The sequence below is a fragment of the Oryx dammah genome, unplaced genomic scaffold, assembly GCF_014754425.2.
Source record: "Oryx dammah isolate SB20612 unplaced genomic scaffold, SCBI_Odam_1.1 HiC_scaffold_23, whole genome shotgun sequence".
NCBI lineage: Eukaryota > Metazoa > Chordata > Mammalia > Artiodactyla > Bovidae > Oryx > Oryx dammah.
Window position 1 is genome coordinate 104,877,908 of NW_024070207.1, and position 27,196 is coordinate 104,905,103.

The 27,196-nt window shown below is 39.5% G+C and overlaps 1 protein-coding gene and 1 non-coding gene across 2 annotated transcripts in view; one reads left to right on the forward strand and one right to left on the reverse strand.

Annotated features, from left to right (window-relative positions):
* The window catches only part of IL1RAPL1 (interleukin 1 receptor accessory protein like 1), a 682,102-nt gene that overhangs the window by 120,878 nt on the left and 534,028 nt on the right, over positions 1–27,196 (reverse strand). The gene's annotated exons all lie outside the window — the stretch shown is intronic.
* TRNAG-UCC lies at positions 3,455–3,526 on the forward strand. The gene has a single exon. It is a non-coding gene; the product is annotated as a tRNA-Gly (tRNA).

Consider the following 27,196-nt stretch of genomic DNA (forward strand, 5'->3'; position numbering starts at 1 on the left):
TCATCTTAGAAAGCCCCTGTCTCCATGAGGTCAATTCATTCTGGTCTCTTCACTCCATCTTCTCACCCCTCAGCACTTAGGTATGAGTATGTGTTACTGGAAGACAGCAGACAGTAAAATCCACAAGAAAGTCTTTGATAATGTCACATTTTTTTCCCTGTTGCAAGCTGCTCAAGCCAGTGAAAGAGCCTGAACAGTGCGTGAATAGAGTCTTTCTCCTGGAAGTAAGTGGAAGATGGCTGTCACTAAACTATACAAACATTTCAGGGGCAATTTATGTGAAGGCAGAAAGTCATTTTTTATACCTCAGAAATTTGGAAGGAGGATGAGAGAAGACTCAGAAAAAAAAGTCCTAAATTAGATATAGTGAGATTCCTTTCCATCATTTATATGACAGATAAAAAGAAAATACGTTATTCATTTTTAATTAGTAAAAACAAATGAATTAAAGATAATCTTGCCATTTAACAGTTCCAACTCTCTTCTGATTCACTATCGATTTTTCACCAATTAAAACACCAAAAAATACAGCACCTCTGAGTGAAATTACACAATAGAAAATGACATATGACCAGGCACTCTGGAGCTGAACAGGACTGCCAGAAGTTGAGAAATTAAAGGCTTTATACTAATTTTGCATGTTTCATTTTACTAAGAATAGAGTTTTGAGGAACAATGGTTAAATATGGGTCAGCATTTGATGACTGATTATAATCAAGTTGCTCCCAACATATTTATTTAATCACTAAATGTTATGTTATTGCCTTAATACTTATCTTTTAATTGTCCTGGCTTTTCAAATTTGGGTGTTACCTAGAAAAGTAAAAAATATACAAGCTAACTTACTTGTAGTTACAATTAGGATTAGTGTTTTGGAGGGTGTTTTTTGTTTATTTAGACTTTTGATAGCCATAATAGAGTTGGCAGGGCAGGTCAAAAAGTTTGTTTGGGTTTATTTTGGCCAACCCAACCTGTGTCCTCTTTACAGTCTTCAAATATGGTCCGTGCTATCACTTGTCTCTGAATATGCCTGGGGCTGTTCTCATTCTAGAATGTGGCTTACCAAGATCTCTTCGACTGTGCAGAGCAGCCTCTTTCCCATTCCTCTTGGCCAAAAACTATGTGCCTTAGAAGGTCCAGCTCAAAACTCACCCCGTTCTCACACTCAGATGCGTGATGATCTCATTTTCTGGAAAAAACGGTCTTACGTGATTCTTAATTCTGTACCATAATTATTCCCAACTTGTGTCGCTATTGTTATTGCTTGAACCTTTCTGTAAATTTCTGTAGAGGATTGTCTTGCTTATTTCTGTTTCCTCCCAAGAGTTTTCTTGCTCTCAAGGAGCTTATTAAGTAGTTGCTAAACTGAATGGGAAAAACGGCCACTTTTTGAAAATTAAAGCTAATAAGCATTAAGCTGAAACAGACATGGTTATTCATTTGTTGAAATAACTCATTATAAAATGGTCTACATAAAAAGCAGTTGATGAATAGGCACATGATAAGATGCTCTACATTGCTAATTATTAGAGAAATGCAAAGCAAAAGTACAATGAGGTATCAACTCACACCAGTTAGAAGGGCCATCATTAAACAGTCTACAGATAATAAATGCTGCAGAGGGTGTGAGAAAAAGGAATCCTCCTACACTGTTGGTGAGAATATAAATTGGTACAGCCACTATGGAGAATAGTATGGAGGTTCCTTAAAAAAATAAAAGTGGAGCTATCATATTATCCAGCAATCCCACTCCTGGACCTGTATCTGGAGAAAACCATACTTTGAAAACATATATGCACCCCAATGTTCACTGAAGCACTATTTACAGTAGCCAAGAAATGGAAGCAACCTAAATGTCTATGAACATATGAATGGATAAAGAAGATGTGGTACATAAATGAAATGGAATATTATTCAGCCATAAAAAGAAGGAAATAAAACCATTTGCCTGAATATTCATTGGAAAGACTGATGCTGAAGCTGAAACTCCAATACTTTGGCCACCTGTTGTGAAGAACTGACTCATTTGAAAAGACTCCGATGCTGGGAAAGATTGAAGGCAGGAGGAGAAAGGGGCAATGGAGGATGAGATGGTTGGATGGCATCACCGACTCTATGGACATGAGTTTGAGCAAGCTCTGGGAGTTGGTGATGGTCAGGGAAGTCTGGCGTGCTGCAGTCCATGGGGTCACAAAGAGTCAGACACGACTGAGCGACTGAACTGACTGATTGAATGCCATTTGCAGCAACATGGATGGACCTAGAGATGATCATACTAAGTGAAGCAAGTCAGACAGAGAAAGGCACATACCATACGCTATCACTTCCAGATAGAATCTAAAAATACGACACAAATGAACCTATCTATGAAACAGAAACAGAATCACAGACCTAGAGAACAGACTCATGTTTGCCAAATGTGAGGGGGCTTGGAAGAAGGATGGAGTGGGAATCTGGGATTAGTAGATGCAAACTGTTATATATAACAAATCACTTTGATGTGTGCCAGAAACTGACACAACAATGGAAATCAACTATACTTCAATAAAATAGATTTTTTAAAAGGTGGCAGATGAGTTTAAGGTGCTCCCCAGATATTTGTACTGAATTCTCTAGTTTGTCTCCTAAAAGCAGAAGAGACGAAGTATCATGAATGCAAAGTAAGCTCTAACCTAAATGTTTCTAACAGTATTGGGACTTTGTTGTCTCAAGACAAGGGTGGTGGCCTGAATGAGGAAGGGACAAAAACCACCTGAAAGGTAAGAACTGGCAGTGTCAGCTGCCAGATTTTTCAGATCATAAAACCCTCAGGATTGGGAGGAACACAGTGCCTGAGCAACCTGAGTTTAAAAGAATGCCCCTTAACATTCCTTCCTCTTCTTTCTAATTACTTGTCTCAAGAAGCCTTCAGATCTGCAATTTAGTCTCTTCAATGGACTTATTCATTAACAGGGAGTGTGCCCTGTTCAAATGATTGATGCCAGTTATCTTACCAGATTCATCTCCCATTTCATTTGATGAATCAGCATTCTGGTTTATAAATCAGTTTCTGGCAACCTGGCTTGGCATTCATCATTTCTCTACAGCTTGGTCGCCCCTAAGTGAGTGGCTTCCTATATGTTTTCATTGCTGTAAATCTGAGGAGTGTTCCCTGGGCTTGTGGGAAAATTTTCAAGAGCAGCCTCTGTGTGAATTTCAATTGAAGCAAACAGCTCACACTAAAATATTTGAAGAGCTTAACAATGTTTTAAGAATACCTTGTAATTCTGATTATTGCCATCCATAATATTCATTAGGCAGTCCATACATATTTGTTGAATTAATCAGAACCTTGTGCTAGCAATAAGCAAGAGCCAAGAAAGGCTTCTTATTTTTATTATTATTTTAATTTTTTCTTTACCAGAGTTGTGGAGGTGAGGATGGGAAGAGGGAAGAGGAAACAGCTCATGGGGCTTCCCTGGTGGTCCAGTGGCTAAGACTTTGTATTTCCAATGCAGGGGCCTGGGTTCAATCCCTGGTCAGGGAACTAGATTTCCACATGCCACAACTAAGAGTTCTCACACTGCAACTAAGACCTGATACAGCCATATGAATAACTAAATATTAAAAAAAAAAAAAAAGAAATGGCTCACAAGAAAATCTGTCAGAACAGGAAAGGACCCAAAGCTGCATGTCAGAGCATAACCTGGGTGCAGATTAAGGCTTAACTGAGGAAAACTGTGCACAGACAATGGAGGTGAGCTGGGAGGGGTCCAGATCACAGAGAAGGTGAGAAATTTGAGGGGCTGATTTGAAGAGGGAACTTCAGAGGGAGTCATAAATACCTAAAGAAGGATTCTTAAGACCATTTCAGTATGATGCACTGATTAAAACCCTCCTTAGTTGGATATTTGTGAAATTTAATACAGGGCAGAAAACTAAAAAAATAAAAAAAAAAACCGTCCATAGAATCTATTTTTTAGGAATCTGGAATTGAATCTAGCTTTTTGTTTTTATGGGTGGATCAATAGGCCTCTTAGGGGCAGTACTATATTTTCTATATATTTACTATATTTTCCCTGGTAGTTCATATGGTAAAGAATCTGCCTGTAATGCAGGAGATGTGGGTTTGATCCTGGGGCTGAGAAGATCCCCTGGAGAAGGAAATGGCAACCCACTCCAGTATTCTTGCCTGGGAAATCTCACAAACAGAGGAGCCTGGAGGGCTACAGTCCATGGAGTTGCAAAGAGCCACACACAACTAAGCAAGTAACACAACACAACAGAACTACATAATCAAGTGATATTTAGGACCACTTTCTCAGGGTTGACCAAAGGTACCTAGCGACAAGTTAGATAAAATGCTAAGCTAATTGTGTATTTTCATCATGACTGACTTATCCCAAGAACTTAGGTAGAAAGTGGCATGACATATGAGGCAGGAGCCCTGATGGTCTTGAAAACACAACCAGAGCTATAGAGAAATCTGGGTCAAGATGATTTTAAAGTTAGAAATACTGAGAAATGCCTATGTGAAAATCATCTAGATTTTTTTTTTTTAGGCACTTTCCCCGGTGTCCCCAAAGAGACTAATAAAAACTACAAATTTGGTGGCTTATTTTCTTACTGACTTAAAGCAAGGTAGCATAGTGATGTGGACAGATACTAGGACTCAGATGTCAAATTCCTAATTTCATCTCAGAGAGAAGAAAAAGAAGGAGTCCGTTCTATTCTACATGTAAAGAACTGGGAGAATGCCCATGAAGGGCTACCCAGAAGGGCACAGTAGACTGAGTTTAGAAGGTGGGGAGTTCCACTTATTACGGGAATGATGAATAGTCAAGTATTATTGAGTAATCTTAGACTTCCTTGAATGAAAGAACATGGGCAATATTTGCACTGTCTGCAAAGCTGCTCAAGTCTGAAGGAGAGAAATGTGTGCAGTGCCTTAGCTGCTTGAAGCCACAGGACTCCAAATCAGCATGGCCTCTGTGAGCAGTGATGATGTAAATGTCCTCTGGAATTCAGTTCAGTTTAGTCACTCAGTCATGTCAGACTCTTTGCAACCCCATGGACTGCAGCATGCCAGGCCTCCCTGTCCATCACCAACTTTCAGAGCTTACTCAAACTCATGTCCATTGAGTCGGTGATGCCATCCAACCATCTCATCCTCTGTCATCCCCTTCTCCTCACACCTTCAGTCTTTCCCAGCATCAGGGTCTTTTCAAATGAGTCAGTTCTTCACAACAGGTGGCCAAAGTATTGGAGTTTCAGCTTCAGCATCTGTTCTTCCAATGAATATTCAGGGCAGATTTCCTTTAGGATGGACAGGTTGGATCTCCTTGCAGTCCAAGGGACTCTCAACAGTCTTCTCCAACACCACAGTTCAAAAGCATCAATTCTTCAGCACTCAGATTTCTTTATGGTCCAACTCTCACATCAGTACATGACTACTGGTAAATCCATAGCTTTGAGAAGAAGGACCTTTGTTGGCAAAGTAATGTCTCTGCTTTTTAATATGCTGTCTAGGTGGGTCATAGCTTTTCTTTCAAGGGGCAAGTGTCTTTTAATTTCATGGCTGAAGTCACCATCTGCAGTGATTTTGGAGCCCCTCAAAATAAAGTTTCTCACTGTTTCCATTGTTTCCCCATCTATTTGCCATGAAGTGATGGGACCAGATGCCATGATCTTAGTTTTCTGAATGTTGAGTTTTAAGCCAACTTTTTCACTCTCCTCTTTCACTTTCATCAAGAAGCTCTTTAGTTCTTCACTTTCTGCCATAAGGGTGGTGTCATCTGCATATCTGAGGTTATTGATGTTTCTCTCAGCAAACTTGATTCCAGCTTGTGATTCTTCCAGCCCAGCATCTTGCATGATGTACTCTGCATAAAAGTTAAATAAGCAGGGTAACAATATACAGCTTTGACATACTACTTTCCTAATTTGGAACCAGTCTATTGTTCCATGTCCAGTTCTAACCATTGCTTCTTGACCTACATACAGATTTCTCAGGAGGCATGTCAGGTGATCTGGTATTCTCATATCTTTAAGAATTTTCCACAGTTTGTTGTGATCTTCACAGTCAAAGGCTTTGGTGTAGTCAATAAAGCAGAAGTGGATGCTTTTCTGGAGCTCCCTTGCTTTTTCAATGATCCAATAGATGTTGGCAATTTGATCTTGGGTTCCTCTGCCTTTTCTAAAACCAGCTTGAACATCTGAAAGTTCATGGTTCACGTACTGTTGAAGCCTGGCTTAGAGAATTTTGAACATTACTTTGCTTGCGTGTGAGATGAGTGCAATTGTGTGCCAGGTTGAACATTCTTTAGCATTGCCTTTCTTTGGGATTGGAATGAAAACTGACCTTTTCCAGTCCTGTGGGCAATGATGAGTTTTCCAAATTTGCTGGCATATTGAGTGCAACATTTTCACAGCATCATCTTCCAGGATTTGAAATAGCTCAGCTGGAATTCCATCATCTCCACTAGCTTTGTTCATAGAGATACTTTGTAAGGCCCACTTGACTTCACATTCCAGGATGTGTGCCTCTAGCTGAGTGATCACATCATCGTGATTATCTTGGTCATGAAGATCTTTTTTGTACAGTTCTTCTGTGTATTCTTTCCACTTCTTCTTAATATCTTTTGCTTCTGTTAGGTCCACACCATTTCTGTCCTTTATTGTGCCCAAATCTGCATGCAATGTTCCCTTGGTATTTCTAGTTTTCTTGAAGAGATCTCTAGTCTTTCCCATTCTATTATATTCTTCTATTTTCTTTTTGCATTGATCACTGAGGAGGGGTTTCTTATCTCTCCTTGCTATTCTTTGGAATTCTGCATTTAAATGGGTATATCTTTCCTTTTCTCCTTTGCCTTTAGTGTCTCTTCTTTTCTCAGCTATTTGTAAGGCCTCCTCAGACAACCTTTGCATTTCTTTTTCTTGGGGATGGTCTTGATCACTGCCTCCTGTACAATGTCATGAACTTCTGTCCATAGTTCTTCATGCACTCTGTTTATCAGATCTAATCCCTTGACTCTGTTTGTCACTTCCACTGTATAATTGTAAGGGATTTGATTTAGGTCATACCTGAATGGTCTAGTGGTTTTCCCTACTTTCTTCAACTTAAGTCTGAATTTGGCAATAAGGAGTTCATGATCTGAGCCACAGTCAGCTCCTGGTCTTGTTTCTGATGACTGTATAGAGCTTCTCCATCTTTGGCTGCAAAGAATATAATCAATCTGATTTTGGTATTGACCATCTGGTGATGTCCATGTGTATAGTGACTTTTAAGATGGTGGAGTAGAAGGACATGCGCTCATCTTCTTCTGTGAGAACTCCAAACCTACAACTCGCTGCTGAACAACCTTCGACTGGAAAATGTTGGATCCCACCATACCCCATGCCCAAGGGCAAAGGAGAAGCCCCAGCAAGATGGTAGGAGGGGCAAAATCGTGTTTAGAATCAAATACCTTACCTGCCAGAGACACTCAGACAAACCTTGTGTGCACCAGGACCCAGAGACCCCACAGAAACTGGGCTAGAACTGTGTTTGAGTGTCTCCTGTGAAGGTACGGGTCAGCAGTGGCCTGCCACAGGGGCAGGCGCTCTGGGTGCAGCAGATCTGGGTATGGCATAAGCCCTCTTGGAGAAGATCGCCATTAACCCCACCAGAGCCACCAGAACTTACAGAGGACTGGGGAAACAGACTCTTGGAGGGCACAAACAGAACCTTGTGCACACCAGGACCCAGGAGAAAGGAGCAGTGACCCCGCAAGAGACTGACCCAGACTTGCCCGTGAGTGTCCAGGAGTCTCCTGTGGAGGCGTGGGTTGACAGTTGTCTGCTGCAGGGTTGGGGGCACTGAGTGCAGCAGTGCATGCATGGGACCTTTTGAAGGTGGTTGCCATTATCTTCATTACCTCCACCATGGTTTGGCCTCAGGTCAAACAACAGGGAGGGAACAGAGAAAATTGGATTAAAGAGCATGGCCCCACCCATCAGAACAAGACCCAGTTTCCTCCTCAGTCAGTCTCTCCCATCTGGAAGCTTCCATAAGCCTCTTATCCTTATCCATCAGAGGGCAGACAGAATGAAAACCACAGTCACAGAAAACTAACCAAACTGATCACATGGACCACAGCCTTGTCTAACTCAATGAAACTATGGGCCCTCTGGAAGGTTACTATATTCTTGTCCTGCCTTCCACAGTTGCCACCCACCCCAGATCACCTTGTGAATTCCAGCAAGGGAGAGGATGATCCATACCAGCTCACTTGTGGTGATCTTGTAGTGGTTTGCCAAAAATGTTTGGCCAACAGCTTATGGAAAAACCCAAACAAACTTTTCTTGGCCAACCCAATACCTTGAGTCTTTCCATAAAGTAATCACATCTTCTTGTTCCTTAGAGAGGCCTTGGTGGGGTCCTGATTAAACCGAATGAGATTTGGCACAGAGAGTTGGCACATGTCCGAGGCCCAAGAATTGATGGACCAAATTTTGAAATACATGGTCATGCCTAACCTGGAAGTATCTCCAAAGGCCCTTGAGAAAAATCCAAAGGAAGAGTTCCACAAGGCCAGGAACAGGAAGTACTCTTGAATGTACAAATAAATACCGTGCCCTTGAGCAAAGGCTTAAGTAGGTAGATGGTATGTAGAATGGAAGAATTTTACTCACCTGAATTTTTCCCATTTTGAAAAGTATGAGGATTCTCATTGCAAGAAGAAGAGTTGAGAAGAGAAATAATATTCCCAATGGACTATCCTCAGCCAAGGGGGCTGAGAATAGGTACACCAATGCCAAAGAAGAAGGACTTTGAGGGGGTGGGGAAGGAAATGGAACAGTTTCACTCTTGTTGAGAAAGAGACAGAGAAAGCTGTAGAGGAATTGGGGTGAAGTTTTCTAGATAATATGCTGAGTAAACACTCCCCGCCCCAATTCTGTCATGTTGAGGAAATTCATTTAAACAATCTGCAGATTTCCCCAATGGCTTTCCTTTGGACTAAGAATAAAATGCAAACACCTTGTCCTGGCTGGCAAGGTCTCATCTGATCTGGCCTCTGGCTGTCTCTCCAACCTGATCCAATACTCTTGGCCCACTTCACTTCTGTCCAGTCCAGTAAGCCTCAGGTTCCTCTATCTTGCTAAGCTCCTTCAGGTCTCGGGAGTCTTAGGCCCTTTTGTTCCTTTGCCTGGAATGCTTGTCTCTAAGACCTTTGGATTGCTCAGCAGTTCTCAATTGTCAGGTCTCAACTCTCAGGTCACACATCTCAGAAAGATCTTCTCTTATCTCTCTATACTGAAGTATCCCCTTCTCCTGACACTTCTAATTCAATATACGGCATTCTTCTCTTCAGAGTACTTATCAATACCCGAGGAGAAAATGGTTCATTATATAGAGTACAGAGTTCTGTCTACTCCATGAAATACAAACTGTTAAGGGAACTGTTTTTTCTTGGTCATCAGGCATTCCAGCACCTAGACAAGTTCCTGCCTTATACTACATCTTAGAAAATACAGATTGTATAACTGGGACTAGTCTTCAAGTTTCTAGTATCAGAGACAGGCCTCGAGGCAGGCTAGCAATATTCAGGTACATTTTAAAAGTTTAATATAAATCGAAACATGAGTGAGAATTTCATAATATAGCAACAAAGGCTAAATTGTACTTCCTCTTAAAAATAAAAGATTTTCTAGCAGCTTACTATAGTTTTTCTTGCAGTTATCCTAGTGAGGATGACAAAAGCAAGTTTTGATGTTCTTATTTAACGACAGGTAAACTGGAGGTACATGATAAGTCAGTGGTATAGTCCAGACCAGAGCACAACTTTCTTGAGATTGGTCCAGTCTCTGTTTGGTCCAACTTCTATCAAACTTTATTGCTTCCATGAAAAACATGGCTAAAGTATCCCAAACAAAAATAATATTAAATACAAACAAAAGCATAAATACAAACAAAAGTTGCTTTTGCCTTTTATATAAAGTCTGTATCACCAATGTCCTATGTGCCACTATTTGAAATCCCTGAGGTGAGAGGGTCTACACATATGTCAAAAGGGCTATTCCTTTGGGGATAAAATAATAAAATAGACTCTTGCTCTTTTAGAGAAAAAAACAAAAGCTTCAACTCACAGATGTGTTGACTTGATTTTAGTTTTCCACATAGCATCTAGCAAGCTTTAGCCACAGAAGATTAGGAAGCAACCAGAAGTAAATATTTGTTCCAATGAAAAAGTATGACCAAAAATAATTAAACTGGAGATAACCCAAAGTGGAGGAAAATACTCTACACAGATCATATAGAGTATGAGGCTGAGTCAACAATTTTCATTTACATGCATGATAATAGGTGTTCATTCTCCTACAACCTAACTGGCAAGAGTCTTGGTTACTGTTCAGTTCAGTTCATTTGCTCAGTCATGTCAGACTCTTTGTGACCCCGTGGACTACAGTACACCAGGCTTCCCTGTTCATCACCAAATCCCGGAGCTTGCTCAAACTCATGTCCATCAAGTTGGTGATGCCATCCAACCATCTTGTCTTCTATTGTTCCCTCTCCTCCTGCCTTCAATCTTGCCCACCATCAAGGTCTTTTCCAATGAGTCAGTTCTTTGCATCAGGTGGCCAAAGTATTTCAGTTTCAGCTTCAGCATCAGTCCTTTCAATGAATATTCAGGACTGATTTCCTTTAGGATGGACTGGTTTGACCCCCTTGTAGTTCAAGGGTCTCTCAAGAGTCTTCTCCAACACCATAGTTCAAAAGCATTGATTCTTTGGCACTCAGCTTTCTTTATAGTTCAACTCTCACATCCATACACGACTACTGGAAAAACCATAGCTTTGACTAGATGGACCTTTGTCAGCAAAATAACATCTCTGGTTTTTAATATGCTGTCTAGGTTGGTCATAGCTTTTCTTCTTTTTCATAGCTTTTCTTTTCTTTACTGTTAGTTGCCATCATTTGAAAATTTATGATAAGTTTCACATTTTTCAGTGAAATATACTTCTGCTCACTCATAAAGGGTTGAATTCTATTGAAGAATTGTGTCTACTGGGCAGGAACATGCATCTCCTTCTCTTTATATCAGATTATTTGAAATAAAATATGTAATGGTTGAACAGAATGGATCATATTTATGAAATAAAACTTCAAAATATATAAATTTGGCAATAATTTTTCTAAAACATTTTATTTGCATATTAAACTATAAACAATGAAAAAGCATGGGAGAAATAACTAAAAATGGTTTCAGATCATAAGGTTTTCACTTTTGTGCATAGGATAAAAAACTTAACTATGTCAAACCAAAGATAGCACAGATTGAGATAGAAAATTAAAACTGAAAAGACTGATTTATATTTTTCTTCAAGGTATCTAACTTTCCTCAGTGACAGAATTTACATCTCTGGCTAACCCCTTCACATTCAAAAGGACACATAAGTAGTATATGTAGTCTAGATACACCATCTATATGAATAAGTTGTACTTAGGTCACCTGTAGGTATCTAGATATATGGTTTTGATAACATTGGTGATGTTTTAAAATGAAACCTTTTCCGTATTTTATACAGCCTAAAATGACAATGTGGGTTTTTTTTTCCTGTCCGTCCGTCCGCCCGCCCAACACACAGCTCAGTTTAAGTTTAAGGAACCAGAATTACAGTGAGGTTACATGACCTGCATGAGGTCACTCATCCTGCTAATAATAAAGGCAGAACTAGAACCCTGGGTTTTGCAATGCTAACCCTGGCACGCAGTATAACTGCATCACTGTATGGTGACGATCTCTCAGGATAATTTAGTGGGCTATACGGATAGATTCCTTCAAGGCTACCTACTGCAATATTCTGGTCTGGAGAATTCCATGGACTATATAATCCATGGGGTCACAAAGAGTTGGACATGACTGAGCGCCTTTCACTGGATTGTAATAGCCCCTATTAAAGCAAAGATTTTGTAGGCATAGAACTGTCATCATTCCTCTACTCAAGTTCACATTTCTAGATTATCCTTATCTACTCAAAGTGTTACAGAGATTTCCACATTGGAATCAAATGAACCTAGCAGGTGCTCCCTTAGAAAAGGGTGTGAAACGTTCTAAGTAACAGCTAAGATTTTAAAATCAAGACTCAGTCTTCTTTTGATGTTTAATTTCACACAACTGAAATTTTCTTTTGTCACACAGAACATTTTAATATGAGATAAAAAGCAAAATGAAAGAGCATTGGAAAATGAGCAGAGATACAATCTTACTGCATTTTTGTTCTTTTTCCTGCCCACAGAACTCACTGTATATATATATGTATACAATGTATATATACACATATGGAGACAGAAGTTGGAGGATGGTTGATTTTAGTTTCATTGATGGACATACAATGCAAATATTCACATTGTACACAGTAGAGGGAGGGACAAGTGTTACAGAAGTAAAGCATCTCTTAGCAAACTCACATTGATAATGTTTCTTTGCATTACTTATTTCCTTGAGATGACCCTACCAAATTACATAGTTTTAAAGCCATTAGAACATTATCTTTCATTTTCTAAGACTTGACCTTTATTTCTTAACCTAGAGACGTCATTAGAGATATAAGTTCCTATCTCATTATAATTTTCTTAGCAACTATGATAACACATTGCAAATTTTAATAAGTCATTCATTAATTTTGAGTCTATTTCTTCAGCTACCTCTTTGATAAAGTTTTCTGCTTTCTTGAGTCAGCATTAGTGGAGACCAGCAGGGGAGGGTGAAACAGTTTCATTCATTTTGTTACCAGTTTGCCACTTTGATGAGCAAGTAAAGCTTTTAGATTTTGTGCAGAATTCTCACTGTACAGTCTGTGACCTCTGGTCTCACTGATAGGCAGGGTTATCTTGTGTGAATATCAAAGTGTATCAGCGGTACTACTGTATACAGAATAGTGCTGCTTAAGAAGCTGAACAGATTTTTCTATAAGCAGTCACAAAAGGAAAGGCACACTTGTGTGTTGGAGGTGGAGGAACCAATCAATCTTAGTTCAGGCCAAAGCCAATATTACTTAGAAATTTGATAGTTAAGTTATTGGAATTTGCTGGAGCCTATCAGAATATAATCTGATTTTGTGATTAGTGAATTATGTCACAATTACTTCCTCTGGCTATTAAAAACTATCACGTACAAGAAAAAAGGTAAAGTATTAAATCTAGAGTTCTACCTATTACTAGGTCACAACTAAGTCTGCCAGGCTCCTCTGTCCATAGGATTCTCCAGGCAAGAATACCGGAGTGGGTTGCCATTTCCTTCTCTAGGAGATCTTCCCGACCCAGGGAAAGACCCTGGGTCTCCTGCGTTGCAGGCAGATTCTTTACCATCTGTGCCACCAGGGAAGCTCATACTAAAGTACAGAACAGAGTAAAATCCTAAATCCTTACTATAGCTCACAAGGTACTCCCTGCCAGATCTGGTTTGTAGAGGAGTTTGGAAGTCATCTTCAAACATTTTCTCCCCCCTTCCTTTCTGGGTTCCATTCATGCTGTCCCCCCTAGTGGTTATTTGGATAGTACAAAGTTGCTCCCATATCTGTATACTCTGTCTATATTGCTTTTCCTTCAAACATCTCTATGACTTGTTTTCTCATTCCAAACAGGTCTAAGTTCAAGAGCTGACAGTCTTAGTTTCCTAAGGCTACTGTAAGAAATGATCACAAACTGGGTGGCTTAGAACTATAGAAATGTATTTTCTCACAATTCTGGAGGGCAGAAGTCCAGAATCGAGGTGTCGGCAGGGTTAGTTTCTTTTGGAGGCTGAGTGGGAGAATCCCTTCCCTGCCTCTCTCTTAGCTTCTGGCAGTGCCAGGAATCCTTGGTGATGCGTGGCTTGTAGACGGGTCACTCCAGTCTCTGCCCCTGTCTTTAAATGACCCTCATCATTGTGTCATCTCCTGTTCTGTCTCTTTTAAGCACATTCATCACTGGAATTGAGGCCCACTCTGAAACCAGAATGATCTCAAGATCTTTAATTATATCTTCTAAGAAACTATTTCCACATAAGGTCACATTCACAAATACCAGGGTTTGAACTTGGATATATCTTTTGGGGAGCTTCCCTGGTGGCTCAGATGGTGAAGACTCTACCTGCAGTGCAGGAGATTCAGGTCTGATCCCAGGGTCAAGAAGATGCCCTGGAGAAGGGCATGGCAGGCTACAGTCCACGGGGTCAGAAAGAGTTGGGCACGAATGAGTGACTAACACACTATATCTTTTGGCGGGGGGCACTGTTCAACTTATTAGATTGCACCTTCAGAGAGGTCATTGCTGACCACATTCAATGGTAAATGAGCAGTAATTATAATACATATACTATCACACTTTCCCATCTAACTCTGAATTACTTTTCTTCATAGTACCAAATATTCAGAGTATTTCAAACATCAATTTATCTATTTCTCCTTCTAGAATGTCATCTCCATGAGAATACATTTTATTTGGCTACCTGCTGTTTCCTCAGCATCTAGAATATTACAAGGCAAGTAGGAGGTACTCAGTCAAAACTTACTAAATGGCTCAAATTTGGTTGAATACCATTAATTGGCTTTGAATAATTCATAGTGCTTGGCTTCCCGGGTGGCTCAGATGGTAAAGCATCTGCCTGCAATGCAGGAGACCCAAGTTCAAACCCTGGATTGGGAAGATCCCCTGGAGAAGGAAATGACACCCCACTCCAGTACCCTTGCCTGGAAAATCCCATGGACAGAGGAGCCTGGTAGGCTACAGTCCATGGGGTCGCAAAGAACCAGACATAACTGAGTGACTTCACTTTCACTATCACTTTTACAGTTTATGATTATACAAAATAGAGGTATGGGTGGATAAAAAAAATAGAGATATGGGGGTTGCTATGGACAGAATAAAGACTTCCCCAAAATGTCCACATTTTTTTTTCTTTTGGACCACATCATGCAACGTGTGGGACTGTAGTTCCCCAGCCAGGGACCAAAACTGCATCCCCTGTATTAGAAGAACAGAGTCTTAACCACTGGACCTCGAGAGAAGTCCGCAGATGTCCACATCTTAATCTCCAGAACCTGGGACTATGACACCTTACATGGCAAAATGGAATTTGCTAATGTGATTAAATTAGGGATCTTGAGATGAGGAGATAAACTTGGTTTCTCTAGGTGGGCCCACTGTTAATGATAAGGATCTTTCTTAGAGTATCAGAGTCAGAAAAAGATGTGACAATGGAAACAAAGGTGAGAGTGAGAGAAATTTAGAGGTGCTATGCTGCTGGCTTTGAAGATAGAGAACGGGGTCACAAGTCAAGGAATGCAGGTAGCTTCTAGAAGCTGAGAGAAAGGCAGGGAAACAGATTTTTCCTTCAAGCTTCCAGAAAGGAACATAGCCATGCCCATACCTTGGCTGTAGCCCTGTAAAGCCCATTTTGGACTTCTGACTCCCCAACTGTAAGATACTATATTTGGGTTGCTGCCAGGCTCCTCTGGCCATGGGATTCTCCAGGTAAGAATACTGGAGTGGGTTGCCATGCCCTCCTCAGGGGGATCTTCCTGACCCAGGGATCGAACCTGTGTCTCCTGCATTGGCAGGCAGGTTCTTTACCGCTAGTGCCACCTGGGAAGCCCTTAAGCTACTAACTTTGTGGTAATTTGTTAAACCAGCAATAGGACACACACACATTTCTTTCAGAGTCCTAATTTACTTTCCATAAAGAAGAGAACAAAAAAGATAAGAAACCTTTATTTTTACGCCTTTTTTAAGTTTTGGAATTCCTTCAAAATTTCCTAAGTTTAACAAAATGAAAGATAAACAATATATATTTTCTAATATAGTTCTGAACTAAATCAGAGATACTATTTGATATATATTTCTATACCACTAAGGCCCATGCGTGTTTTTAATGGTAACATACCCAAGCAGCTAAATCTCTAAAATTGAGGCCTAGTTCTTTGAGTACATTATACCAATTGCATTAATAAGGCTAACATATTCCATCTTGCCTGTCAGGGGAAGCATGGAACTCATAAATCAGTACGAGTCATAATACTTATTGAAACAGAGGTTGTCCTCAAGCCCTCAGTAGAGAATTATCTGCATTTCACAGCAGCTGCATTCAACAGTGAGCAGCTAATACATAGCAATCTGTAGTGAAATATTTATGAGCTTAACAGTTTTCATTTCTCTCTTAGTGAAATGGAGGGATGGTTCAGCTTTTGATTGTACAAGTATAGGATCTGATAGACACTGAAGCATGTCTTCATCTGGCTGGGAAAAAAACAGAGCACAATTCCACAGTTTATAGTTAATGCAGTAAGTACTAGTGATAAAAATAACATTTTGCGTCGATCACTTTTATAAATGTACTCTGTTCTGAAGTGTCATCTCTGATAGTACATATTCCTCACCCAGGACAACATTACACTCTCCATTGTACTGTGAGAAAGATCTTTGAACTATAACAGTTCAAATGTGTGATGGTCAGAAACCCTACACACCGTGAGAAAAAAAAAAAAAAAAAAAAAAAACACTGAACCAAGACAAATAGCTAGATATTCCAAACTAGAAATACATCTCTATATGAATGACGCAGACAAAGGAGGAAAATGTTTTGAATGAACACAATCACTGCTTTATTCCTCTCTATAAGATGATGCCTGTTTAGAGACACTGGGATCACCTCAGGGCCTGAGTAGTGTGGATTTTACATTCTGAGCAGCTCCTATTGTATTTAGGCTTTAACATCTTGCTGAAGGAAATATTCTGAATCATTTTTCATACCTCTGAGTCCTTTCTTGATGTTTCCTCAGCCTGAAATCAATTCTCCACCAACTCTGTCTGGATAGGTCCTGTTCACCTGTGCAGAAAAGAGTTAACCTACCAGGACTGAGCTTGCTTTCCTTTAGAAAGGCTGGATTTCAAGGTTAGCTCTCTACCCGCCTGTGGTAATGTAGATTTTGGGAGAGCTCCCATCATTCCCTGATAAGTATGGCTCACTGTGCCTAAATGGTTTGTGCAAACAATATGCTTCCTGCTGAGCATCTGATCATGCTTTCCTTCTGGGAGTCTGGCATTTTGATGTGCCAGGCAGAGGGTGCTTATGTGACCAACCCTCAATACAATCCCTGGACGGCGTGTCTCTAATGAGCTTCCCTGACAGACAATATTTCACCTGTGTTGTCACAATTCCTGGCTGGAAGAATTATGTGCATCCTGCGTGACTTGCCTGGGAGAGGACTCTTGGAACATCGTGCCCGGTTTCCTCTGGGATTCACCTCATGCCCCCTTTTGCTTTGCTGTTCATGTTTTGTATCCTCTTGCCATAATAAATCACATCCATGGAAACAACTATATGCAAAGTTCTGTGAATCCGTCTAGTGAACCACAGAAACTAGGGATGGCCTTGGGGACCCTTGACACACTTCCCTGTATTCTCAGCTCCAATGTCACATTCTCCCATTTCTCCCACCCTGAAAGACTCACACCCTCGACTGTTTTGAATAACCCAATTTATACTGCTTGCATGGATTTTAAAGGACATATTACAGTTGCTGTGTATATGTCCATCTCCTGTAAGTACAGGAGTCATGCTTTACTCATCTCTGTATCACTGTGTTCTAGTACAGAGACTATAAACTAAATAATTGCTCAATAAATACTAGTTCAGTGGAGTGGTCATCAGAGGTGCAACTTGTAAGAAGAGGGTCAAATACAATCACAGGAATAAAACCAAAAGCACAAATTTTGGCATCCTTATATTCTTAGTTTTTTTTTTTTATAAATAAAGACATTTTTGCATAAGCCAACTATTTAGCATATAAACAGACTTTTGATTAGAAAGCAAAACATGACAATATAATAAAGCACATATACTGTCCACACAAATAGATCTAAATTTTGAATTTTATTTTCAGAATGGCATTTGTCATGTTTTGTAACTAGCAAATAAAAGTAATTGCCATTTTATTTCCTATATGCTTGATCTTCTCTGATTAGATGTACACACTTTGTAAAGCACTACAATTATACATTTTCCCTTAAATTGATTGCTTTTAAATCACTGTATGTTTGGGGAAAGACTGTTTTACCATAGAGATGGTGACTGAAGTCAACAATAATCAAATTAATATAGGAAACACCTCAGAAAATCTTGTGGTGTTCATGTAGTATTTTAAGATAGAATCTCAGCAAATTCATGAATAGTTCTGTTTCAAAACTTCGCTTCTTAATAAATGCTGACAAATCAGTCATTACCCTATTAATGTTTCTGTTAAGCCCCTTGAACAGACTCCACAACTGGTCATTTTTCACAGATTTTTCATTCCTTGGTGTTAATCAGGTTGCAATAAGAAATACAGGTATTACTACCTGGAATCCTGTATCTGGTTAGAAGTGATTCATTCAACTACAAAAATAAAATTAAAATCTTTTCCTCTCAGAAAGCTCTGAGATGAGAGAGCCAATCAGTTTGGTTTTTAGCACCGACTCAGTGAAACAGATTAATCAAAAGTTTATATACATATATATATATATATATGGGCCATGGAAAAAGCAAGAGAGTTCCAGAAAAACATCTATTTCTGCTTTATTGACTACGCCAAAGCCTTTGACTGTGTGGATCACAATAAACTGTGGAAAATTCTGAAAGAGATGGGAATACCAGACCACCTGACCTGCCTCTTGAGAAACCTGTATGCAGGTCAGGAAGCAACAGTTAGAACTGGACATGGAACAACAGACTAGTTCCAAATAGGAAAAGGAGTATGTCAAGGCTGTATATTGTCACCCTACTTATTTAACTTCTATGCAGAGTACATCATGAGAAATGCTGGGCTGGAAGAAGCACAAGCTGGAATCCAGATTGCCGGGAGAAATCTCAATAACCTCAGATATGCAGATGACACCACTCTTATGGCAGAAAGTGAAGAGGAACTAAAAAGCCTCTTGATGAAAGTGAAAGAGGAGAGTGAAAAAGTTTGCTTAAAGCTCAACATTCAGAAAACGAAGATCATGGCATCTGGTCCCATCACTTCATGGAAAATAGATGGGGAATCAGTGGAAACAGTGTCAGACTTTATTTTTGAGGGCTCCAAAATCACTGCAGATGGTGACTGCAGCCATGAAATTAAAAGATGCTTACTCTTTGGAAGGAAAGTTATGACCAACCTAGATAGCATATTCAAAAGCAGATATATTACTTTGCCAACAAAGATCTGTCTAGTCAAGGCTATGATTTTTCCAGTGGTCATGTATGGATGTGAGAGTTGGACTGTGACGAAAGTTGAGAGCCGAAGAATTGATGCTTTTGAACTGTGGTGTTGAAGAAGACTCTTGAGAGTCCTTTGGACTGCAAAGAGATCCAACCAGTCCATCCTAAAGGAGATCAGTCCTGGGAGTTCACTGGAAGGACTGATGCTGAAGCTGAAACTCCAATACTTTGGCCAACTCATGTGAAGAGTTGACTGATTGGAAAAGACCCTGATGCTGGGAGGTATTGGAGGCAGGAGGAGAAGGGGACGGCAGAGGATGAGATGGCTGGATGGCATCACTGACTCGATGGACATGAGTTTGAGTGAACTCCAGGAGTTGGTGATGGACAGGGAGGCCTGGAGTGCTGTGATTCATGGGGTTGCAAAGAGTCGGACGTGACTGAGCGACTGAACTGAAATGAACTGAACTGAATATATATATATGTTAAATTATTATTGGACTAATAGAAAAGGATATTTAGACATGCACAATATTATATTTTAAAAAGTAGTTCTTTGATTTTTCCCCTATAAACATAAGATCCCAAAGAAGTCTTGAAATTCTTTCACTCTCCTATGGTCAAAACAGTCAATAGCAAAGCACTGTCAAGTATATAAACACAGCTCTTTGCCTTAGCTCATGCTGACCAAATGCTCTTTTACTTTTTGTTTAAAAAGTCAGCAAAGATCAGAGAGGTTCCATCAATCCTAAAAGATCCAAGAGATACAGATAAGATGGCTTTGCACACTGAAATAAACCTGATATGCTCTGCACTACGTCAATGACCTAGAAAATAATAGATGTATGAGAAGTGTATTTTTGTCAAATAAACAACTTGTGTATTTCACAGAGTAAATATGACAAGTACAGTGAACTATTTTGATTTTTTTTAATGATTTTCATTTATTTGATCTTCAGGTCAAGGTACTTCAGTTCTGAATCAGTTCAAGGTACTGATCAGTTCTGAATTATGCAGACTATATTTGAATGCTGCAGTGATGCCAATAGAGTGATCTATTATCCACAGATCAATGGGAAAAAGGATGGGTGCACTTGAAAATTAAAGAAGCTCATCTACTCTATTGTGTTGGTGGCCTAGTTCCAAATTAAAGATGTGAACATCCGTGCATTAATATCAGAGCCAGGTTTTAAAGACAATCAGGCCAAAGTTGAGCTCAATTTAAGGGCTGTTTTGATTATTTGCTTACAGCATCAAGCTAACTTTAAAGTGCCTTAACAGCCTCAATGGCCATGGTCAACACTTTGAAAACTTTGAACCTTTATGGTCTGCCTCTTCTACCCCATGACTCCCAGTGCAAGGCATGGATTGTGTTGGCCTAATTTTGCCTGATTGGTAGGTTACAAAAAAAAAAAAAAAGAGAGTGAGAGAGAGAAGCTAAATAAATGGTTCATAAATGTTCAGTTTTAATGGAAATACAATTTATATCGATATCGATATATGCAGTCACATACTATTTTATGGATATACTTCTTTATTTTTGAGTCTTTTCCTTTATTTACAGTGTATAATAAGCTTGGAGTTTTTTTATATACTAGTATTAATAATTTCCAACCTTGTTTTTTTAAGTTAATTTTTATTGGAGTATAATTGCTTTACAATGTTGTGTTAGTTTCTACGGTACCGCAAAGTGAATCAGCTATTTGTATACTTACATCCTCTCTTTTTTGGATTTCCTTTCCATTTAGGTCACCACAGAGCATTAAGTAGAGTTCCCTGTGCTATACATTAGGTTCAGGAATATATTGCTTTGCAGAAGTTTATCCTCCCATTTAATGCATAGCTTCAGTAGAGACTGACATGAGATTGTCAAGGAAGAAGGAGATGCTAGCCTCTCAACTAAATACTAAACAGAGGTGAGTGGTATGACATGTCACTAACAGTTTGCTCTCACATTTAAAACACTTGCTTTGTGTAACTAATAAATGAGACTACATTGATTTCTTAAAGAGAAAAGCATCCTTCTTTTATTAAGTACCCTCCATGCACCAGGCAGTCTACCCATCAAATTTACTTACATTAGTTCATTTTAGTCCCCCCAGCAACCCTATGAGATGATGCTGAAATTGGGAATGAAGGATTAAGAAACTAGTCCATAGTTTCTTATATTGGTATGTAGTCAAGCTGTTGTAGTAATAGCTTCCAATCTGTCCATGCCTCTCGGTATACTTAGTTTTTGGTAGCAACCTTCACTCTGTCTGTGGGATTGGCCATGAGGCCAATGGGACAACAGCAGAGACTTGAAAAATGCATGTGTTTTTGGACTCAGCCTCCTTAAATGATCTAGGGATCCTGGCCACACCACTATCTGACAAAGTTCAGGTCAGCCTGCTAAAAAGTAGAAGACCACATGGAGCAGAGATAGGTGATACCAGCAAGAGCCTCCCTAGGCCACCCTACCCCACCCAACCTGACAGTTCCTTCCAGACACATATGTCAGATCAGGTGGGTTTGGCCTAGACCAGAAGAACTACCTAGTAGAACCCAGCCCCAATTGCCTTCCTACAGAATTATGAGCTAAATAAATAGCTACTATTTTAAGCCACTAAGTTGTAGGGTTCTTTGTTACATGGAAAAAGCTAACTGATTCAGTGAGCTGAGCTCTGTATCCATGCCTCTCTGTGTCTGAAAGGCCATGTTCACAACATAAATAAGAGAAGTGAGATGCTAGAGCTCTTGATTAAATTATGTGAAATTATACTGAAGAAAGCCCAGGTCAGGTCCCAAAGCAAGTAGCACAAATCAGAGTTAAAGTCTCAGTACTTTGTTCCCTGTGATCTGAATGGCCAAAAAGATGTGCTCAAATCCCAAATGTCGCTTTCTGTGCAAATGACACCAGACTGCCTGAATTTTATGATTCTAATCCAATTGGGCTATGAGATACAGACCTACATTTATATGCATAAATATTTTTGTTTCACCTCCCAAGCATCTCAAGGAAAATACTCTTAATACTTGAGGCGATTCCATGTTGGAACAAATGAATAGCAGCCTCACTTTATGCATTTCACCATGGTAAAGTCTTTCCATGCTGATCATCTCATTGTGCAATGTGAATTATTCAGAATATAAATCTGCTTTCTTTTTGCACCTAGGGGACAATAAATTTGACAATGGAGATGGATTTGAAGTATAAATCATGCTGGGGACTTCATGAATATTCAAATTAAATCAGGTCTGGTTCTGAACCCCACACTCCTGCTCACAGCGTAAATCACTGTGTATGTTGCTCAAGAGGTCACCGCAAACGGGCTTTAGTAATGCTTTTTTCCCTTGGAAAATGCAATTAATTACAATTGTTTGCCCCTAAGGTTTCACTTTCAAATTGTTTATTTTCTGGTGTCACTGATGAGCTGACTGGGAAAATGAAACACTTCAGTTTAATTACTAGCTGCAATTACAGCTTGTGTAAAGGTACTTCATCTTATATTTTTTATAACCGTCTATTCTTATGACATAATATGCAGTTATGTTTGCCACCTTTCAAAACACTAACAATGTCACTCCACTTCCAAGAAAAAGTTAACATGAGATGACTCTAAAATGACTTTGATGTGGCTTGGAGATATTCAAACACAGGGGTAGGTTCTGTTTCATCCAAGTTCATTCAGTTTTTTGGACTTCAATATAGAAAGATAATGAAGATGAGAAAGGAGATAAGAAAACATAGTCGATAACTTTATTAAGGTGAAACTTCATTTTAGAATAGAGGTGATGTAAAAGCTGAAAGAACTGTTATGTTCAGATATAAGTGGATAGGAGTTTACATCCAGCTTTTTCCCCTTACCAGATGTGTGACTAAGGTCATTTTCACTTTTTTAATTTTATTGCCTATTTGGTTTATCTTTCAAATTGTAGTTACAAAAGAAAGCAATGTTGGTTCCTAACAGGGGCTGTTGTGAGGATTAAGATAATTGATGTTGACTGTCATAATTGTTTAAAGTAGAGACTCAACAAACTTAAGTACCTTACTCAACCCTTCAAGTTCCTTATATTGTACATACCAGATTGCATGATATGTTGGTAACTGTGGGTTGTGGAGCCATACTTTCCAGATTTAAATCCTGACCATACTACTACTATTTTGGAATCTCCAGCATGTCACTAAACCCCTCTGAGCCTCTTTATTTTCACCTGTGACACGGAGCAATAATATAATCTACCTAATAGGGTCATTCTTAAGACTCACACAACCTAGGTCTTGTAAAAATTCAGGAAAAGGTGCCTAGCATAGTAAGCTGACAAGAAATCAAGATGACTAGTGGCAAAACAGCAGTGTTTTTGTTTTAAATGTAAGAGAACCCTCTAAAGAAGCCTCTGATCGCACCTTTGTCACATTTTTAATTTGGGGAGCAAAGTACTTTAATCTGAAAAACAGGATACAGAATAAAGTGCAAAATGTAGAAAACGATTGTATCTTGTATTGTACATTCTTGTATCTCATAATTTTTTATCTGAAATAATAGATACAGTCTCTGGATTTTGTTTCTGGATTGTTATTTACTGTGTACTACAATGTTTTTGAATGTTTGGCCAAGGGGCTGTGAACAAGCATGAAATCCAGATTAGTGTCAAAACAGATCTGTGTTTTGTTATTGTTTGCCGCTTTGATATACAGCTTGAAGACATGGACTTTGTACAGCTGTCACAACAGGAAACGTGAACAGTTTTATGTATGTTTTTGATGTAAGATAACCCAGCACATACAATGGAAAGATAAAATCCTAAACATACATCAAAAATAAAATATGAATGGAAGTCCATCATAATGTCAACATGGTTTTACTTAACCAGTAATGCAGCATGAATAGAGGATATTTGCAACTGGATCATTTTGCACTGATAAGTTTGCAATTCAAAGTATGTCATTTGATCTTTCATTGGTTGATGCAGGGCTATTCCAGAAGTCCATTACATGAGGTCATCTGGACTCCAGACTTGAGTAGAACTAAAGGTGGTAACATTCCACTTTGTCTCACTAGTTCTTAAAAGAATATCATCCCAATAGAAATACAAACAAAAAATTCATGCTGGTTTCCCACCCTCTTGGCAGGGAGTAGGGGTGAGGGGCTGTGCTGTGATATTTCCAGAGCTGGATTTAACATGTGTAAGCAGTTTTTGTGTCAACTATGCTTTTACACTCACTACTAGAGTCATCAATATACCCTTAGCTATGTCCATACAGACATATAAGGACACAAAATCTTCAAGGTAGAAACAGAATATGTAGCTGATCAGTAATGCCCTTTAAAAGCAGAGTAAAACAGAAAAATGCAATTTTAAGCACATTTTTGATGGTTATGGCAAGCTACCTTAGTAGTCAAATGACAAGATGATGTTTTGTTTTTAGCACACTGAATTGCATATAGATATGAACTCAGAGGAATTTTAAGTGTTCAAGCTTCACTTGCGACCCTGAAAGAAAGGTTTTCCTGGGGAACTTCTGCAAGTAGAGAAACAGCTCTGTGCTTTATGGGTGAGGGGAATGATTATTAGGTTGGTGCAAAAGTAATTGCGGTTTTGCACTGTTGAACTATGCTGTTTGATATTGGAATACCTTCTTAAATAAATGTGGTTATGTCATACATCATTTTAATGCACATTTCTTGCTTTATGCTTTTTTTGCTAATGACATTACTTGCTATTTATTGTATTGGAGGCTATGGAAATGATGTTAGACAAAAAGCAAATTGGAGCAATTTTCTTATTTGAGTTCAAAATGTGTTGCAAAGCAGTGGAAACAACTTGCAGCATCAACAACGCATTTGGCCTATGAACTGCTAATGAACATACAGTGCAGTGCTCCTTCAAGAAGTTTTACAAAGGAGCTGAGAGTCTTGAACACGAGGAGTGTAATGGCCGGCTATGGGAAGTTGACAATGACCAACTAAGAGGATCATCAAAGCTGGTCCTCTTACAATTACACGAGAAGCTGCTGAAGAACTCAATGTTGACCATTCTATGGTCGTTTAGCATTTGAAACCAACTGGAAAGGTGAAAGAGCTTGATAAGTGGGTGCCCCATGAGCTGACTGAAAATCAAAAAGCCATCGTTGTGAAGTGTCATCTTCTCTTATTCTACACGACAACAATGAACACTTTCTCGATCGGATTGTGTTGTGCCACGAAAAGTGGGTTTTACTGCGACAACTGGTGATGACCAGCTCAGTGGCGGGACTGAGAAGAAGCTCCAAATCACTCCCCAAAGCCAAACTTGCACCAGAAAAAAGGTCATGGTCACTGTTAGGTGGTCTGCTGCTGGTCTGATCCACCACAGCTTTTCTGAATCCCAGTGAAACCATTACCTCTGAGAAGTATGCTCAGTAAATCGATAAGATACACTGAAAACTGTAATGCCTGCAGCTGGCATTGGTCAACAAAGGGCCCAATTCTTCTCTACGACAATGCCCCACCACATGTCACACAACGAATGCTTCAAAAGTTGAACAAATTGGACTACGAAGTTTTGCCTTATCCACAGTATTCACCTGACCTCTCAAGCAACCGATTACCACTTCTTCAAGCATCTCGATAACTTTTTGCAGGGAAAATACTTCCATAGCCAGCAGGAGGCAGAAAATGCTTTCCAAGAGTTCATCGAGTCCTAAAGCATGGAGTGTTACACTACAGGAATAAACCACCTTATTTCTCATTGGCAAAAATGTGTTGATTGTAATGGTTCCGAGTCTGATTCATAAAGATGTGTTTGAGCCTAATTATAATGATTTAAAATTCATGGTCCAAAGCTGCAATTATGTTTGCACCAATCTAATTGGAAGGCCAGTCACAGAAGTAGTTTTACCTTGTTGGGAGGCTGGAAAGGATGTGCACCATGTATTGTGAGGCAGCTAGATTTCAGATGTAGGTAAAAGATATTCCTTAAAAAGAATGACTGCTCTAGCCACATAGTTGCGAGAATTTTGTGTGGAAGAAGCTTTAGACTCAATCCAAACCTAGCCAGTCCTATACCCTGCCCATGGCAGGCAGGCGTCACTAATAGATCACAGCGGTTCTCCTTGATGAGAAATACCTTAGAATTGTTCCTGACACTCCAGCCAGCTATTCCTAGTGGGACTTTTCTCAAGAGACAAAATCTATATTTGTCATCTCAGAAATAAGCACAATTCCTGAGGTCAGCTCCAAGTAGAATAAACACAGTTGTCCCAGAAGAAGATTTTAAATGTTTCTAAATTTAAAAGTGTTCAAAGTAGAACATTGTCCCTAAAATCTCTGGGATGTGTTTGAGGACATTCTGGGAAAGTGGTCTATAGGTGATTCATATAAGAAAGTGTGATACTGCAAGACCACTTAGGCAACCTTCAGCTCCACAGCCAAGAACCTAAGTGTGGGGTCAGAATAACCAGGATCTAAAAATAAAAATAGATCAGTTCAGTTCAGTTCAGTCGCTCAGTCCTGTCTGACTCTTTGTGACCCCATGAATTGCAGCACGCCAGGCCTCCCTGTCCATCACCAACTCCCAGAGTTTATCCAGACTCATGTCCATTGTGAAGGTGATGCCATTCAATCATCTCATCCTCTGTCGTCCCCTTCTTCTACTGCCTTCAATCTTTCTGAACATCAGGGTCTTTCCAAATGAATCAGCTCTTTGCATCAAGTGGCCAAAATATTGGAGTTTCACCTTCAACATCAGTCCTTCCAATGAACACCCAGGACTGATCTCCTTTAGGATGGATTGGTTATATCTCCTTGCAGGCCAAAGGACTCTCAAGAGTCTTCTCCAACACCACAGTTCAAAAGCATCAATTCTTCGGTGCTCAGCTTTCTCTATACTCCAACTCTCACATCCATACATGACCACTGGAAAAACCATAGCCTTGACTAGACGGACCTTTGTGGACAAAGTAATGTCTCTGCTTTTTAATATGCTGTCTAGGTTGGTCATAACTTTCCTTCCAAGGAGTAACGTCTTTTAATTACATGGCTGCAATCACCATCTGC